The 16,907-nt window shown below is 40.2% G+C and overlaps 1 protein-coding gene across 3 annotated transcripts in view; it reads left to right on the top strand.

The window, feature by feature from the left end:
- LOC147465093 (branched-chain-amino-acid aminotransferase 5, chloroplastic-like) overlaps window positions 1-5,534 on the top strand; it is a 37,551-nt gene extending 32,017 nt beyond the window's left edge. For 2 of the 3 annotated variants that reach the window (XM_086518189.1, XM_086518204.1), the window contains one exon: window positions 5,221-5,534. The gene's annotated coding sequence lies outside the window, so the exon portion shown is untranslated. Of the gene's footprint in view, window positions 1-2,557; window positions 2,851-5,220 lie in introns of those variants that run through there. The other variant, XM_086518229.1, reaches the window with a different exon arrangement.
- Window positions 5,535-16,907: the final 11,373 nt, after the last annotated feature.

Below are 16,907 nucleotides of genomic sequence, written 5' to 3'. Positions count from 1 at the left end.
TGGATAGCTTGTATCATGGTGAAGCTCACTATGTGTAGAAAGAAAGCAAACAAAGGAAAGGTTGTCTTGGCAACATGAATTTGGCAAAGATGGCAAGAGAGATAGATTTTGTGATAGATCAAAGTCTTGCAGTGAAAAGGACATTCAATGTTATTTTTGTGAGAAGTATGGAATGTTTGGAAGGGTGTTCCCTAATCACCAATGGATTAGTGTTAGGCTATGGAGGATGGATCCTTAGCTTAACCATGGTTTTAGAGTTAGGGTTAGAGGTATGAAGATTAGGGATAGGGCTACACCAAGGGCAAGAGCATAACGAGAGAGAGTATAGACACAATGATGATAGCTCAAAGTGCAAATGATTTATTAGAGAATAGCCTCTTAAGTAGGCTTAGTGCTTTACAATCATTGGCTAGAGAGGTTGCATCCTTTTGCTATTGGACCATGTCATCGTCTAGACTTTCCTAGGTGGCTAGAGTGCTTTCCCATATGGTACCACGAGTTGGGATTACCTTAACAATCACCCCCTTTGAGTGTGCTCTTGACCACACCATACGACTCCCGGAGCTTCACACTTTCTGTTGCTCTACTTCTAGCTTTTCTTCAAGTTCTTGCCTTTTTACTTGCATTTGGTTGTTTTCTTCTATGTTCTCTTGTAGGTCAAGTAGAGAGAAGCCGTTTCTTTCTTTTCCTCTTTGAGAGCATCCTTGAGCTGGACATGACTGTCCTGGAGCTCTTCCACTTGTTGCTGAAGCTCTTGATTTTTCTCTTTGAGTGAGACTACCTATACTTGGGCTTCCTTTAAATCAAGCTCTCGTAGGCTAGTGATGGATCTTTGACATTTGATTTGTAGTTTAATATGCTCCAAATGCTCGTCCATGTCTAAATCTTGCCCCTCTTCTATGATAGCTTTGGAGCATGGAGACCTTGTCCCTCTTTTTGATGTGATTCGTTGTTAAGAGGTGCCAGCTTTTGGATCTTTGTCCTTCAGCATCTTTTTCTTATCTTGCTTCTGCTCAGTAATGGGAGCTTGCTCCGTCTCTCAGGTTCCTTCTCGTTGTTGACTTCTTACGGCTCTATAGATACTTGTTGAACAGGAGGGATGTATCGCTGGCTAGCTTCCCTGCCCATCTCTTTCTCTTTTTCTTTATCCTAAACAATAGGGTGTTCCTGTGGTGGTTGTTGTAGCTCTGTGTCTTGCTTGTTTTCTTCATCCTTGGTTTCTTGAGCAAGAGGAAGAGTGATCGGCTTATTGGAGAGTGGCGGTTTTCATTTTTTCATTGTCTGAAGTCTTCTTTTTTGAGCTCCATCCTTTGGTTTTCTTCATCCCACGTGCCGATGATGGCCTGATTACCGCCCGGGTTGCATGCTTTGACTTGTGTAAAATATCGATCTGAGAATTGGTCGACGGTAGTTAGTTGATCATTCCCAGTGCTTGGTATTCAATCCTCTTAAGCACTGGCCCTCCATTCATATAAGTTTTGTTCTTCTCACTGCTCTTGAGGTTGGCTTTGACCAGGTTTTTCAGGATGTAGTTCCCCAAGTCGAAGCGGACCACTCTTTCCTTTGAAAGCCATTGCCCCTATAACTACTACAATATGCAGATTTGACTCTGTGTATCTAGGCGGCTTTTGTACTTTATTGTGCTGAGATACCAGCCGAAGTGGTTGCTCTGTCTCGGAATAGGCCAAGTCTCTATATGTGAATTTGTGTCCCTTTTTCTTGAAAAATGCTTTATCATTGTCTATGGATTGGTTTTGAGTAGCAGATTATGGTTGCCAAGAGGTAGATGTAATGCTTGGTTGATTAGATCGATGGTGATCTGTACTTTCACTGTTTCTCCATCTTTGTCAGCCAAAATTGCCTCGTCATTGTACTGAATTGAGCTCATCAACTCGTATTCTCTCTCAAAATCAGTTCCCCATGGCGGAAATTTGAAGAAGGTATCCATTTATAGACATCTTGACCCTTCTATGACCTCTTGCTATTGGTGCAATGACTAGATTTCTTTTGGGAATATGGTAGTCTTCACTTTAGTACCATCAGCTACCTATTTGGGGAAGCTTACTAGTGCTTTCGTAGTCATTAGCTAGGCATTTTGTCATCAAAAAATCATGTGATTAGCTCCAAAAGCTGGCCCAAAATGTTGTCAAGAAAGTCAAAAAATGCAAACTTGGCCATAAAATGAAAAATGAGCATAAATTGATCAAAACAAGTCCAAACTTGACCAATGCATCTAAGACAACTACATGCACTAGGTCATGTGGTCACATGTCAATTTTGGCTCAGGGGGTCATGAATCGCGATCCATGTTGGAACACATTTTGAATTTTTGGTGCTCTTATCTGGTAAAGCATGCTTTGGGTATGCTATGATTCACTTCTTTTTGAATTTGGATCATTGGTTAGAATCTATGCCATTTTTTGGAAATTTTATTAGACTTAGAGAATTCTAGCATTTTGGCAAGGGTTTTGAAGTTCAAATGACTCAAAACTCTAGGGTTAGGTTATCTTTGACATTTAGGACCTGAGGATATGATTTTTGCCTGGAAAACTTGCAGGATTGCGATCCATGTTTAGCAACCATTTGAGGTGAAACTTGGGGTACCTATTCCTATAGCATATCCTAACACACTTGTGAAGTCATTTTCAATTATGGACAAGTTTCTCTCAAGTTTTTCCAGTTTTCCAAGTTATGGCCCAATTCGGTCCAACTTTGCCATATATGGTTTTGGTTGGCAATTTTGATCCTTGATAGTGATCAATCTATTTGACATTTATCTCTTTCAATGATTTGGGGTTAGAGAAGCACCCAATTCCCAGTTGTCTACTAAATTTCATCCCAGTTGGAATCTGTTTGGACCCTCCAGACCCTCTGGCAAGTTTGTTTCATTTCTCAAGTGCTTTTTGCTTCCATTCACATACTTTAAACTTACCAACTCTCTTTGGCATCAAAACTTTGTCCAAGATCACAATTTCTGTCATAGACACTCTAAAACTGCTAAACTTAACAATTGAAACACTTTTCAAGTCTCATTGCTTAAATGATGACACATAGCACATTTCCCAGCTTGTACATATTTCCCAGCACTTAATTTTGACAAAATCCGGTTGTGAGTATCATGGACTGCAATCCATGTTTAGACACGATTTTGGACCAAACTTTGGGGTTAGCTTCCAAGTATGTTCCTGTGCACTATTTTTTGAATTTTGATCAATTTTTAGAACTGTGGTTTAAAATGACCGTTTAATGACTCAAATTTTGATTTCACTTGGTTTTTTGGTGTTTTGATTTCTATTTCTCCCCAAATTTGCAGAACACATTTCCCAAGGCATGGACAAACTGTTTGCATCGAATTTTCCCTATTCTAATATGTTGGGGGTCATGGATCGCGATCCATGTCCAACAACATTTCAAATTTGTGATTGTTGCTGTAGTGTTTAGGCGCTTTCAGTAGCAGCCTTTGGCACCACTTACCTTTGCAAATTGAGGTGGGGAGTCATGGATCGTGATCCATGTTCCACCCCATCTGGCAGCTTGATTCGCATGGATAGATTCTGTTTTTGAAAATGGAGCATTCCCATGTTCTCATAATTGCAGTTGGACTTGGTTTGCCCACCCCAAAGTGCTATGACAATTTCCACAGATCTTGACTTTGTTTTGATTGATTCTGTTTTTTGTGCACTTGTTTGGTGTTTTTGACAATTTGCGGGTGTTCTAGAGCTGAAGAGTTTCATACTTGTCCAATATGGTGAAGCATGTGTGTCTGGGGTGACTGTAGCAACCAGGTCTAGGCTGCCAAAAACTCTCTAGATCTCTCCCTGACCGATTGAATGCAAATGAGAACTAACCTGCCCCATTTTGATTGTATGTGCCCAGATCACCCCAAGTTCATTGTGCATACTTACATTACTTGCCCACATTTCTCATGTCATACCCCACTCCACTCGTGGCTCGGATGGCTCCTCATTTGGACACCTGGTTGTTATTTGCTCTTGATTTTGCAGTTCTGGTCCATTGTAAGCTGACCCAAAGTTTGACAGCTGCCAAATCCTTCCATACTTGACATGCTCAAAGATTTTTCTTTGTAGGTTCAAGATTTGCTTTCAAAACTTGAATCCGGATCTCTTGGCTCTGTTTATTGATTTTTTATCATTATTAGGTTAAAAGGCAAGAAATTTACTAAAACTTGTTATTAATTGGCCAATTTTTTTTTCAAAATTATTCCTAACACTCATATATACATACTTTCACTCTAAGCATCTCACCCGTCGAAATGTGTCAGTATGGCTCAATATTATACCTGATAAGAGCAAAATTCTGCTAGAAGGTCAATAAAAAAACAAAAATTTAAGCATCAAAACACACTTTATACACAAGGTGCACATAATCTCTCATCATCTTGCGGCATAATGTTTTGCAATATGCTGCTCCAGCTACTGCTACTCCCCCCTTCCCATTTTGAATTGTCTCATACGAAGGTTTGTGCAATGTGCATGGGTGCAAACAACGTGTCTATGCAAGGCCATGAAATGTTGCCCTATCATGTTGATGGAAAAGATGCATTTGGTAACACAGTGATGTGCAAGATGTGAGTATTGAACCAATTTTTTTAATGGTGTTTCTTGGGGAGGTTGCATCTATGTTACGTTTGCCAAACAAAAGTTGTTGAAGACGAACTACCCGCCCTTGGATGTTTGGTTTGGTGAGTACCAGGGGTTGGTCGGCGACTTGGTTTGGTCAGGCTTTAGGTACCCACTTTAAGGTTGGTGGTGTGTGTGATGTGCAAGATTTGGGTATTAAACCTATTTTTTAGTGGTGTTTCTTGGCGAGGTTGCATCTATGTTACGTTTTCCAAACAAAAGTTGTTGAAGACGAACTACCTGCCCTTGGATGTTTGGTTTGGTGAGTACGAGGGGTTCGTCAGTGACTTGGTTTGGCCTGGCTTTAGGTACCCACTTTAAGGTTGGTGTGTGAGACTTGGAAGTTGGTTGAGGGTGTAATGGTTTTGGTCTGCATTGCCATTTTGATGTTTCATCTGTCATTCACTTGTTCGATTGATATTTGAAAATCCATTTGTACTTAAGTGAGCCTGTTGAAGCATGGAGTGGTTGTTTGAAGTTTTGCCACCGTTGTGGCGGATGATTAGATGTTATGGAAATTTAAAAGCTGGATTTTGTCAAGTTGAAAAATTGATGGGAAAGTAGTGTTTTGGGTATCCAGAGCTATTGTGGCAGAAGTATCAGCTTGGCAAAAGTGATACTGGATCGATTTGTTCGTAGCAGCTTCTCCTCATGTCGCATCGGTATGTTTGTTTGTTGGCAAGCATCACATCATCTGAGATAGTGCTCTGCATCCATGAAGAGAGTAGGCCACCAAATTCCTACAAGGAGTATCACTTTTGCAATTTTGTCAATCGAAAAGTGGTCCCCTACTAGTCTAGCGTGTGCTTGCTCAAGTATCGGTAAGTACTCGTGCTCAACGACACAGGTTCTCAAATTGTCATCTCGCCCTCTATTATTTTCCATGATATAGTTTGGCTAGGTGTGTATGTGCCAAATTAATAGAGAGAGAGAGAGAGAGAGAGAGAGAGAGAGAGAGAGAGGGGGGGGGGGGGTAAAGGGATGGGAAATTTGGTTGTTAGTTGCACTAGCTTGATGAAAGAGAGAGCGTAGGGAATGTACAAGGTATTTGTTGAAGGTGGGAAGTCGTTGGAGAGGGTAAGATTGCTAGACTTGGCAAAGAACACTCCAAAGTAGCCAAGACCGCATTGAAGAGCTTGTGTCTCTTGCAATAATGCAAGAGATTGCATGATTTAACTCTCTCTCCTAGAGGAATAATTACTAGAGAAAGATGAGAGAGTGATACTTGCTAGAACCGTCCTGTTTCCCCACTCTTGTAGAGAGAGAGAGAGAGAGAGAGAGAGAGAGAGAGAGAGAGAGAGAGAGAGAGAGAGAGAGAGAGAGAGAGAGACTCTACATCGTGTCACAATCACGATGAAATCCTTGAGAGGTATAGCAACCTCTCCTTATTAACAAGCTTGAGGATGAGGTTTTTTTGTGTTTCTATGTGAGCATATGATTTTGATTGTATATACATATGTGTGTATGTATATAGGTAAGTATGTATTTGTGTGTGAGAGAAAAAGAGTACGTAGGAGGAGTTGTGAGGTATGGAGGTGAAGGGAGAGATAAAGATGAGCAAGATAAGTACGTATTTTTGTGTGTGAGAGAAAGAGTACGCAGGAGAAGTTGTGACGTATGGAGGTGAAGGGAAAGATGAAGATGAGCAAGATGATGAGTGGGCTGAAATTTCTAGGTCTTGGTGAGGGAGAAAGAGGAATGAGTGTGGTTGTGAGTGTGGAGAGGAGAAGGTGAGAAGAGTTCAAGGTTGCCTTGTGTGTGGCAAACTAGGGTCCACTATTTGGATCATATCTTGGCACTCCAATTTTAAAAAATTGTAAAACAAATACAAGCAAAAAAATTCAGCTCATGGGCTACATTTCTCATGTTTTGAGTTTTTCCAAAATTTCAAGTGGAACAGGCCGCCAAAAATTCCACAAAAATGTGTACTTTTGCTGTCATAAAAGTCTTTAGTGGTCCCATCTTGTTTGACAGTTCTAGTATGTATTCAAAAAAGTCTTCATCCATGTGTGAAAGCACCAACAAGGGCCTTGAATTTCCTCATGAAAATACAAACGATGTCCGCTTTATCAATAATTATAGACCTAGTCCATAATGCAACTAGTCAGCAAGTATTATAAAGAGACTAGGAAGGTGGAAAAATAATATTTACATGGTGGAATAAAATATGGTAAAGATAAATTTTTTTAATGATGAGATAGAATTAGGAAGGTTAATTAGTAGTGGTCATAGTTTTTTTTTCAATGAACATAAAAGCTATAAAGTAGAAATACACCTTGTTGAAGATAAATAATAAACATGAAGAAACTAGGTGAGGTTCTGGCACAAAGGAAAGAGATGGACCAAAATTTTGAAAAGTGACCCTCATTAGCCCTCCCCTTAGGATGCCTCTAGCTCCAGATATTATCTCAAGTAGCCTGTCAAAATGGCAATAAATATTCTCAACCTCTTGATCATTTGACTTGATTTTTAGCTTCTTTTTATAGGGGCAATGAGTGAGAATGCTTCCTGGACTAACTCTTGTGGAGCTCTCTACTTGCGTTGTGTAATCAAACTCTTACAATCTGATGAGCCCTTTGGAAATCCTAGAAGAAACATCCATGTGTTGCATCACATAAGGAAACATTTTCTCCATTGTTATGATTATGAATGGTCTAGGTAGTAAATCAGAGAAAAACTTAGTGGTAGCAAACATTAATGCAAGAACCATGTGATGCATTTCCGTGTATCCTTTCTATGGTGGATTCATCATGTGACTAGAGAAGTAGATAAGATGCATGAAAGAAGTGTGAGGGTCCTTTTGCATTAAAATAGACCCAGGTGTGTCGTCCCCCACACTAGTGTTGATATTAATATAGACCCAATTATGTCAGCCCCCACAATAGGGTTGACATAAAATGTCTCGTCCAACTTTGGAGGTGCAATGGTGCATAGTGACATTAAGATAGACACATGTATGCCATCCCTCACACTAGGGTTGACATAAAGTGGCTCGTCCCACTTTGGAGGTGCAATGGTGCAGAGTGAGGCTAAAATTTGTTTCATCTCATTGAACTTCTGCTCATTCTCTTCACTCAGGTAAAGATCTCTTTATGTGTTACTTGTTGTAAAGGGAGAATCGCTTGAGAGAGCAAGTGGATGAACTTTCTCAAATACTTGAACTTTTGAAGAAAAGATACCAACTGCTTTGTTGTGATAGAAGAGGGCAAAGACACCAAAGCTTGGAATTTGCTTGAGACAGCTTCAATACAAATTTTCCATGTTGAGGTGGCCACCCAAAGCTTGCATCCTAGATAGATCTTCATAGACTTTCTCCAAATGAAGAAACTAAAAGTTATAGATACAAAAGTCATCATGATAAAATCACAAATTGATTTTCCAAAGAATGGCTAAAAAACAAACATCACATAGTATTGAAAAGTAGTGAGGACACTGGTGAGACCAAAAGGCATAACTCTGAGAAAAAGATCACCATGGTGTGATGAAGGTTGCCTGCTGATTTGAAAGTAGTATGAGTAGCCATTACACACCGTGTAGAACTCATGTCGTGCTACCTCATTGAGAATTTCATCTTGGAAAGGAAGAGGAAAATGGTTCCTCTTTGTGATTGCATTGAGACGCTTGTAATCAACACAAACCCTCTACTTACCATTCTTCTTTGACATGTCTACCACTGGAGAGACCCGCTCTGAGTCTTTGACAGGGTAGATGAAATCTACTTCTAATAGCTTCCTTACCTCCTTGAGCAAGGCCTCTTATTGAATTACTCCTAGCCGCCTGAGTTTTTGCACTACAGGTTTACTTCCCTCCTTGAGCTTAATGTGATGTTGAACTATTGTGATGCTAGTGATCTTATCATATTCATCAATGAATAGTGTGGTGAGATTACTTAGCATCAAAATATAATATTCACTCTCTTTGTTACACAATTCACTAGAGAGCATGTGATGTAGCTTACTTTCTTCTACTAGAGGTTGTATACTTGGTGGCTTTCCTTGGTTTGATAAAGATGGTATATCAGGTTGCTCCATATTCTTAGGGTCTTTGAGAATACCCCTGCCACTTCAATACTGATGTCACTTTCTTTTGCATTGTAGCCTCCTCCTCTGAAGTGGTTGAAGAGTAGCTAGAAACCTCATCTTCAAAGGTTTCTATTTCCATGTCGCGTTGTCAACCTATGTTCCTGTCATAGAGTACTAGCTTTCCTTTGGAATATTTCATTTGGATTATATAGATGCCCCAATATTGCTCAGCTTTCATATCCATAAGCCAGGGCCTCCCAAAAATGATGGGATATCCCTCCCCGTTGTGTGGCATGACAAAGATTTCTACATCCACTTTGGTGTTTAATGCTTTAACCCCAATTTCATTTACAATGCCAACACATTGAGCTTTGACATTATTTGCCATCTTAGCTCGCCAGCCTACTTACCTCTAGGCCTAAACAATGCATAATTTTCTCACTCAGGGCACATATTGTGTACCACCATTAATGTAGATATTGGAGATGTGTTGTCCTTTGATGTGGGCATTCATCATAGGTAGTATATCATCTAGATTCCTCCTAGAGATAGCCCCAACTATCTTTGGCTTTGATTGTCTTGTGCTCTCACCATCTTTGTCCATTGTCTTCTCACCCTAGGTGCAAGGTGAAGCAGTTGGGACTAAGTGATCTTTGGACCTTGCATCACAGAGACATCTTGAATCAAATCATATGGTTTAGAACATTCACCAAGAGTAAAATCTACAATGTCAATTTTACGTGGAGGCTTGGATGGCTTTTTGTTACACTCTACCTTGGTCTTCATCTTTTATTCCTTTTGGAAAGCTTTGCCATGCCTTGCATGCTTTACTCCCATGGCATCCACCTCTTCCACATTGGTCTTCTCTTTTTCCACTCCTTTGATGTGTTCCTCCACTTTCATCTTTCCCTTACCTTCAAGACTAATGACACTCTGCCTTATTGCCGGTTGGTTCGGGGGGGGAGGGGGGGTGTTAAGTATAGAGCCTGATGTACCCTTGTAATTTTTTGTGGTAAAAGCGCACATTTGTAAGGCCCCCATTATGAGGAGAAGCCATCGTGCGTGAAGGTAAATCACTCACCGAAAACCAAAATTTTCACAGTCAAAAACCAGGGAATATTCCTTTTTGCCGGAATATTATGGCCGGACGGTGGCCGGAAAGTGGTCGGAAAACAACCGTCAGTTGGCCGGTGGCCGGTGGCCGAATTCAAAAGCGGACTTGTCTTCTCAAGGGCGGCCACACATGGGCGGATTGGAGGGTCCGATTTGGACTTATCTACACAAGGGCGGCTACACATGGCTGCCTCTCATGAGAGAGGGCAGCCCTTTTGGCCTATAAAAGGAGGCCATTTCTACACACATTTCATAGTGTGAAGTTGATGCAACAAGGTGAGTGTGAGGTGGTGAGAGTGAAGCAAGGCGGGAGATCCATTAAGGGTATAATCCCTTTGTAAACTACTTCTTGTTTTGAAGTACTAAAGCCATTGAGTGGCTGCTTTCCCGTGGACGTAGCCCACATTGGGTGAACCACGTATATCGTGTGTACTCTCTCTCTCTCTCTCTCTCTACTCTATAATCTCGTGTATGTAAATCTGTCTCTGTCCATTAAGTAATCTACTCAATTATCTATTTAGCTACGTCTTATTTTCTAACAGGGGGGGGGGGGGGGGGGGGGGGGGGGGGTTAAGGGTGGAATGAGGGTATGTGGTGGTGGTTTCTATGGTTGAATGAATGGTTGTAGAGTTTGGATGAGTGGTGCTTGTTGTGGTGGCCTAGGTGGTGGTGATCTTGCTCTTGGTGGTGAGAGTTGATGTTGCCTTGCTCCTGTATTAATTTTTTTCCTCCTAGGGTGTGGACAATAATACATACCATCCCCATACTCTCCACAATTGTAACAATGGTACTCTCGGTTTTGCCGTTGTTGTTCTCTCTCTTAATCTTACTGCATTTGTGTGTGTATCCTTGTTGCACCAAATGCATGACAAGATTCTCTAGCTCAGTAGTGATGCGGCTCTGGAGGTCTTATTGCTCTTCTAATGCCTCTTGTTGTTGGGTCCTCTGAATGGCTATTGCAGTCATTCATGGGGTTGTTTGAGCTGAGCTTGATTCATCTGACTCATTGGCTTTTTCTTGTATGTGCAACTTCTTATCTTTAAGGCGAGCTATCTCCACTACCAACTCATATGTTGTAGCTAATCTCCCCTTCATCTTCTCCTTAAGCGGTGACCATAGGCTAGCAATAAACCGGTCCTTTTTAGAAAATCAGGGGCTTATACACCTACTCCAGTGAGGCAACCCATCACTTCCATTCATCCATAAACTTGGATTCATAAGTGACATACTCTAGTAGACCTCCTTGGTTCAGCTCTGCAGCAACTACCATAGCTTCTCTGAGGTAGTGCCTTCACCAAAACCAAGAATTGGCCTCTACTTTCATCAATGGAGGAAAATTGTGTGACTATAAGGCATCATCCTCCTCCTTATTGGAGACCACACATGAAATTTCAAGATTATCAAGAAAGACGGTGGTCGTGTCTTCTCCCTTCTTGCCACAAAATGTGGGAAAGGAGATACTTGCCATGGCAGCAAAGTAATGAGAAGAAAATCACAAATTCTTTTGAACAAAAAATCTATTTTTTTAAACAAAATTAGGAAGTGTATGGTTAATACAAGGATGTAAATACACACATCAAAAGAAGCATGGTGAAGTATGAGGGGAAAGATGAATGGTTGATCAAAGGTATTAATTTCATGCAGTTGCTCACCACCAAACATGGCCATGATGATTTGCTGGTAGAACATCTTCACGTCAAGAATGATGCAAATGGATTGGATGCATTATGGAGCATAGGTTTGACCTCTTGGAAAAGGTTTGTTTTGTTGATCCATCATATGATAACACAAAAGGGATCCTCCCTTTGTGATGGAAGGTTATAGTCAAAGGTGTAGAGCTCTTGGTAGTTGAGGTTAAATCGGTAGTACCACAAGAAAAAGTCATCTTTGTCTTCTAGCTATAGGACTACCCATCTTGAAATTTCTTGGAAGAGTCTAAACTATCCTCCTTGAGCAATTCTACCTTCCCATGAAATGAGAGTACCATCCAATGGATAGACAAGTGTGATGAGATAGGTGGTGAGTCTTACCACTTGAGTCCTAGTCGAACTGATACATAGTAGGCTGTAAAGTCATCGTCGTAGCCTTGGACCAAAAGTAGAACTCCTTGAATGTGGAGGGATTTTCCTTCCCACCAATCAAACCCTGTGTCAAAGACATTGTCAATGACTAGCTCTACCACTTCACTCGGTAGACAATGCAGAATCCATACAATTGTCTCTAGCTCTCTACTCATGATGAGGATGAGACGTAAAAAGATTTTGAATGATCTAAACTTTTGTTTTGAAGATGTGGTGATTGTCGAGGGTGAAACACTTTTGATTCCTTTGGCCCAAGGGAGAGGGATGAATCACATGTTTGTAGGAGTTTCCTGAGGTGGCGAAGACTAGTTATGAGTGTAGGTAGGATAGGTGGAGGAGGTGGGGATGTAGGTGTAGAGAACCCCGGCGCGACTTGAAAACCTACTGAGGTAAGGATGTCCGTGTGGATTAAAAGGGAGAAAATGATATCTCCTCCTTCACTTTGGGTTGCACTCATTTGGCAGGTGTGATTATTGCACCTTGCTTTTATGCATATGAGGATGGTGAGAGATATACACAGTTTGAGTAGGAAAAGAGGGTCTTACCAACTCTTCTATAGTGACAATAGAACACCTTAGCAAGAGGATTTCGATAAGTTGTGTTAGGTTTTCTTGAAGCTCCTCCTCTTTGGTGGTCCAATTGGATAATTCAAGGAGCCACTCATCCATGGTAAAATGAACTCATTTCAGATTTTTAAAGTGAAGGTATTGAGTGCTCCTCAAGAGGGCATTGGTGAAAATGATGGTGGAAAATTGTAGCCAAGTGGAGGTTGCCTCTACACCTCCATCTACCTAGAGACACCTATCACCTCAAGAGAAGATGCTCTATCTAGAGAGAAATCAAGGGGAGGCACCACTTGCAAGTATGCAGCTAGGATGCAAAGAAAAGATTATACAACACACTACACACAATGTCATGCAACCAAACATGAAATGGATTGATGCACTGGCTCCCACCACATGTGGGATGTGGCTACATAGAAACAAGTTGGGAGAGAGAGTGTGTGAGTGTAAGTGTATAAAGTACTATTCATACAAGAGGTGACAAACCCATACACCCCAGTTACAAGCAAAACAAAAGAAAGAACAATCGTAGCACGTACTCACAAGAATTTGCTAGCCAACGCAACACCAGGAATGACACAAAGCAAAGAGTAGATTATTTGCAAGGCAAATATATAATGGGTAGAGAAGGTCAAGAGAGATGGAGGAGACCATGGGATGCATCATTGATAGATGGGAGTTGATGGCAACAAAGAGTCATGTGAGGGTGAACTTCATTCTTATTGATGTCAAATGTTGAGTCCACCATTGCAATTGCAAAAGGGTGTGTGTGTTGATGGTGATGGAAGGGTAGGGTGTGCACTATGATCTATGTGTTCCATAGGACTCCTTATGTGTGTTCATCGTGTGTTTGCATAGTCTCCTTAAGCATTATGGAGTGATGGTGTGGATGGTGACTTGTAAAAACCCTTTGCATAGTTTCAGGAGTGATGGTGTGGATTGTGACTCCCAGAACCCTTTGCATAGACTCACACTTCTAGCTATGATAGAATGTGGAGGCATGGTGCCTATGCCTCAAAGTTCTCATGATAACCTCTAATAATTAGAGCTTGTGACTTGTTGAGATTGTTCTTCTTTTTGGTGATGGAGACCCTCCTTATGTAAATAAGAGGATGGGATTTTCTAATATTTTATTAAGCTAAAACAAGGGCCATATGATCGTGGGTCATCCTTGTCTGGCTAGGTGTATATGTGCCAGATTAATAGTCTTATGAGAGAGAGAGAGAGAGAGAGAGAGAGAGAGAGAGAGAGGGGTAAAGGGATGGGAAATTTACATGGTTGCTAGTTACACTAGCTTATTGAAAGAGAGAGGGTAGGGAATTTACAAGGGATTTGGAGGAGGTTGGAAGTCATTGGAGAGGGTAAGCTCGTCAGACTTGGCAAAGAACACTCCAAAGTAGCCAAGACCGCATTGAAGAGCTTATGTCTCTTGCAATAATTCAATAGATTTCATTATATCACTCTCTCTTCTAGAGGAATAATTACTAGAGAAAGATGAAAGAGATATATTTGTTGGAACTGTCCTATTTCCCCACTCTCGTAGAGAGTGGGATACTGCATCGTGTCACCCGCGATGAAATCCTTGAGAGGTATAGTAAACTCTCCTTCGTACCAATCTTGAGGATGTGGTTTTTTGTGTTTCTATGTGAACATGTGATTTTGATTTTATGTACGTATGTGTGTATGTAGGTAAGTATGTATTTATGTGTGTGAGAGAAAGAGTACGTAGGAGAAGTTGTGAGGTATGGAGGTGAAGGGAGAGATGAAGATGAGCAAGATGACGAGTGGGTTGAAATTTCTAGGTCTTGGTGAGAGAAATAGAGGAATGAGTGTGGTTGTGAGTGTGGAGAGGAGAAGGTGAGAAGAGTTCAAGGTTGCCCTGTGTGGAAAACTAGGGCCCATTATTTGGATCATATCTTGGTGCTCTAATTTCCAAGAAGTATAAAACAAAATATAGGAAAATGATTCATCTCACATGCTATATTTCTCATTTTTTTAGTTTTTCCAAGTTACAAGTGGAGTAGGATCCAAAGATTAAACAAAAATGTGTACCTTTGCTACTATAAAAGTCTTTGGTAGTCCCATCTTAGTTGACACTTCTATTATGCATCCAAAAAAAATATTCATCCATGTGTGAAAGCACCAACAAAAGCCTTGAAAATACCTAGCCTATAAATGCAACTAGTCAACAAATATTATAAAAAGACTAGGAAGGGTGGAATAATGATATTTACATGGTGGAATAAAATATAGTAAAATTCACAAAAAAATCATGATGAGATGGAAATAGGTAGGTCAATTAGCAGTGGTCATTTTTTTTTCATGAATATAAAAGCTACAAAGTAGAAATACACATAGTGGAAGATAAAAAATAAACAATAAGAAACTAAGTGAGGTTCTCGCACAAAGGAGAGAGATGTACAATTTTGAAAAGTGGCCCTTAGCTTGCAACATTGATATCCACGCGAAGAGCTCCTCGAGGCTAACACAATGGTGCTTTCAAAATTTTGATACAATGATCGTGCAGTGCGGTGCAAAGAGATAAAGACAATAGCAAGAGACAACACAAAACATACAAAGAAGATATTATTTGCTTCTTTTTCTTCAAATAATAACGAGTCCCCAAAAATTTATAAAAATTTCCTTTTATACGTGGGTAAGGGTCTTATATGTGGTTGAACTGCTTCAAAAATAGCTTAAGTTACAACTTAAAAACTCATAGCTTCAAATTCTTCATAAATATTAAGTGAACAAAGATCTAATGGTCTTTTTGCAAGCTAACTACAATCACTTTCTATTACAAGAGCTCAAAAAACCTCTCAAGGATCTCCTTGTTGGAATTTTCCAATACAAAAGTAGTGACAATGATGCAAAAGAGGAAAAGAGTAAAAGTTCAATGAAGATTCAAGAGATTAATTTGGTCACTAATTACGATGATGCATAGAACATTAATTTGTTGACAATTTCTACGAATTTGTTTTATGATGCACAAGAGACTCTATGTTTACAGTGTTCATTGCCATCCGAATTGTTAGACAATGGTGAAGTGTCACATACATGGATCTTCGATTCAAGTGCCTCTCTTCATGTGACCCCACAAAGGGAGTGGTTTACTTGTTAAGAGACTTTTGGTTCCGTCACATTGGGTGATAGTTATGCTTGTGACATAGTTGGCATTGGTGACATTACTATGGTCTTATTGAATGATGTCGAATTTGGAATTCACAATGTTCATCACATGCCATGTTTGACTCGCAATTTGATTTCGATTGGTAGACTTGATGACTTGGGTTATAAATTCACTTTTAATCAGCATCTTCGCATATATTCAAAGGCAACTTATTTCTTGCTAGTGGGTCTAAAGTTGGTTCTTTGTATCCTCTTAATGTGTCTAGCAAATGTTGCTTTGTGGCATCACTGGTTGGGACATATGTCCAAGAAAGGAATGGAAACTCTTTCTCATTTGGGTCATTTTCTTGCTTTATATTTTTCAATATTTCCTTTCTATGAGCACTTTCAATATGGAAAGAAAACATGTGCTTCTCGTAATGTTTCATTTGAGAAAGAGAGACAGCCCTTAGAGCTTATACATAGTGATGTATGTGGCCCCATGCAAACTCAATCTCTTGGTGATGCATATTATTTTGTGACATTCATAGATGACACAAAAAACAAAGTTTGGGTCTATGCATTAAACTTGAAGGATGATTTATTCTCTTACTTTTAGAGATTCCTATCAAGTGTTGAAACTCAATTTGGTAAGAAGCTAAAGGCTTTACGCTCAAAAAATGGTGGAGAATGCATCTCTAAAGAGTTTTTCAACTTCTGTGCAAGAAGGGAAATTAAGTGTGAGCTCACCCCAGCTCCAAATAGTGTTGTTGATAGAATGAAGAGGACAATTCAAGAGAGAATCATGTCTATAATATCACAAGCAAGCCTAACACAAGGTTTTTGCATAGAAGCGCTTTATACAGTAGTTTATTTTATCAATAGATCATCGGATACATAATTGTAATTTTGCGTGCATGAGGCGTTATGGTCAAGACACAAGTCGTATGACAAACTCAAGAAATTTGGTTGTGAAGCTTATGCACATGTATATAAGGAGCATCATGCTAAGCTAGATCCAAATCTTGAAAATGCATCTTTGTGGATAGTTTGGCTATCATTTGTCGCATCCAGAGAGTCGATCCATTATCCGTAGCAGTGATGTTGTCTTCAATGAGACTAAGATGCACAAACAACTAGTAAAAGAGGTTGATTATGAAAGGTCACATTCTCCATTGTATCACCTTCTATGGAGATTTCTCAAGAGCTTGTTGTTTCGCAAGTGAACACTCTAGATGATAGAGCTATTGAGCAGGGTAGTACTAGTTAGCCAAGGAGATCTTAAAGAGCCTCACATCCGCTAGAGCAGTTTGTTCTTGGCGTGGATTTTGTGTTGCTGGCAGATAGTGGTGAACCTTCTTGTTACAAAGAGGCCATGCT

The sequence above is a fragment of the Adiantum capillus-veneris genome, chromosome 1 (genome assembly GCF_014529385.1).
Source record: "Adiantum capillus-veneris isolate H3 chromosome 1, ASM1452938v2, whole genome shotgun sequence".
Lineage (NCBI taxonomy): Eukaryota > Viridiplantae > Streptophyta > Polypodiopsida > Polypodiales > Pteridaceae > Adiantum > Adiantum capillus-veneris.
This window is presented reverse-complemented; position numbering and strand designations above follow the sequence as displayed.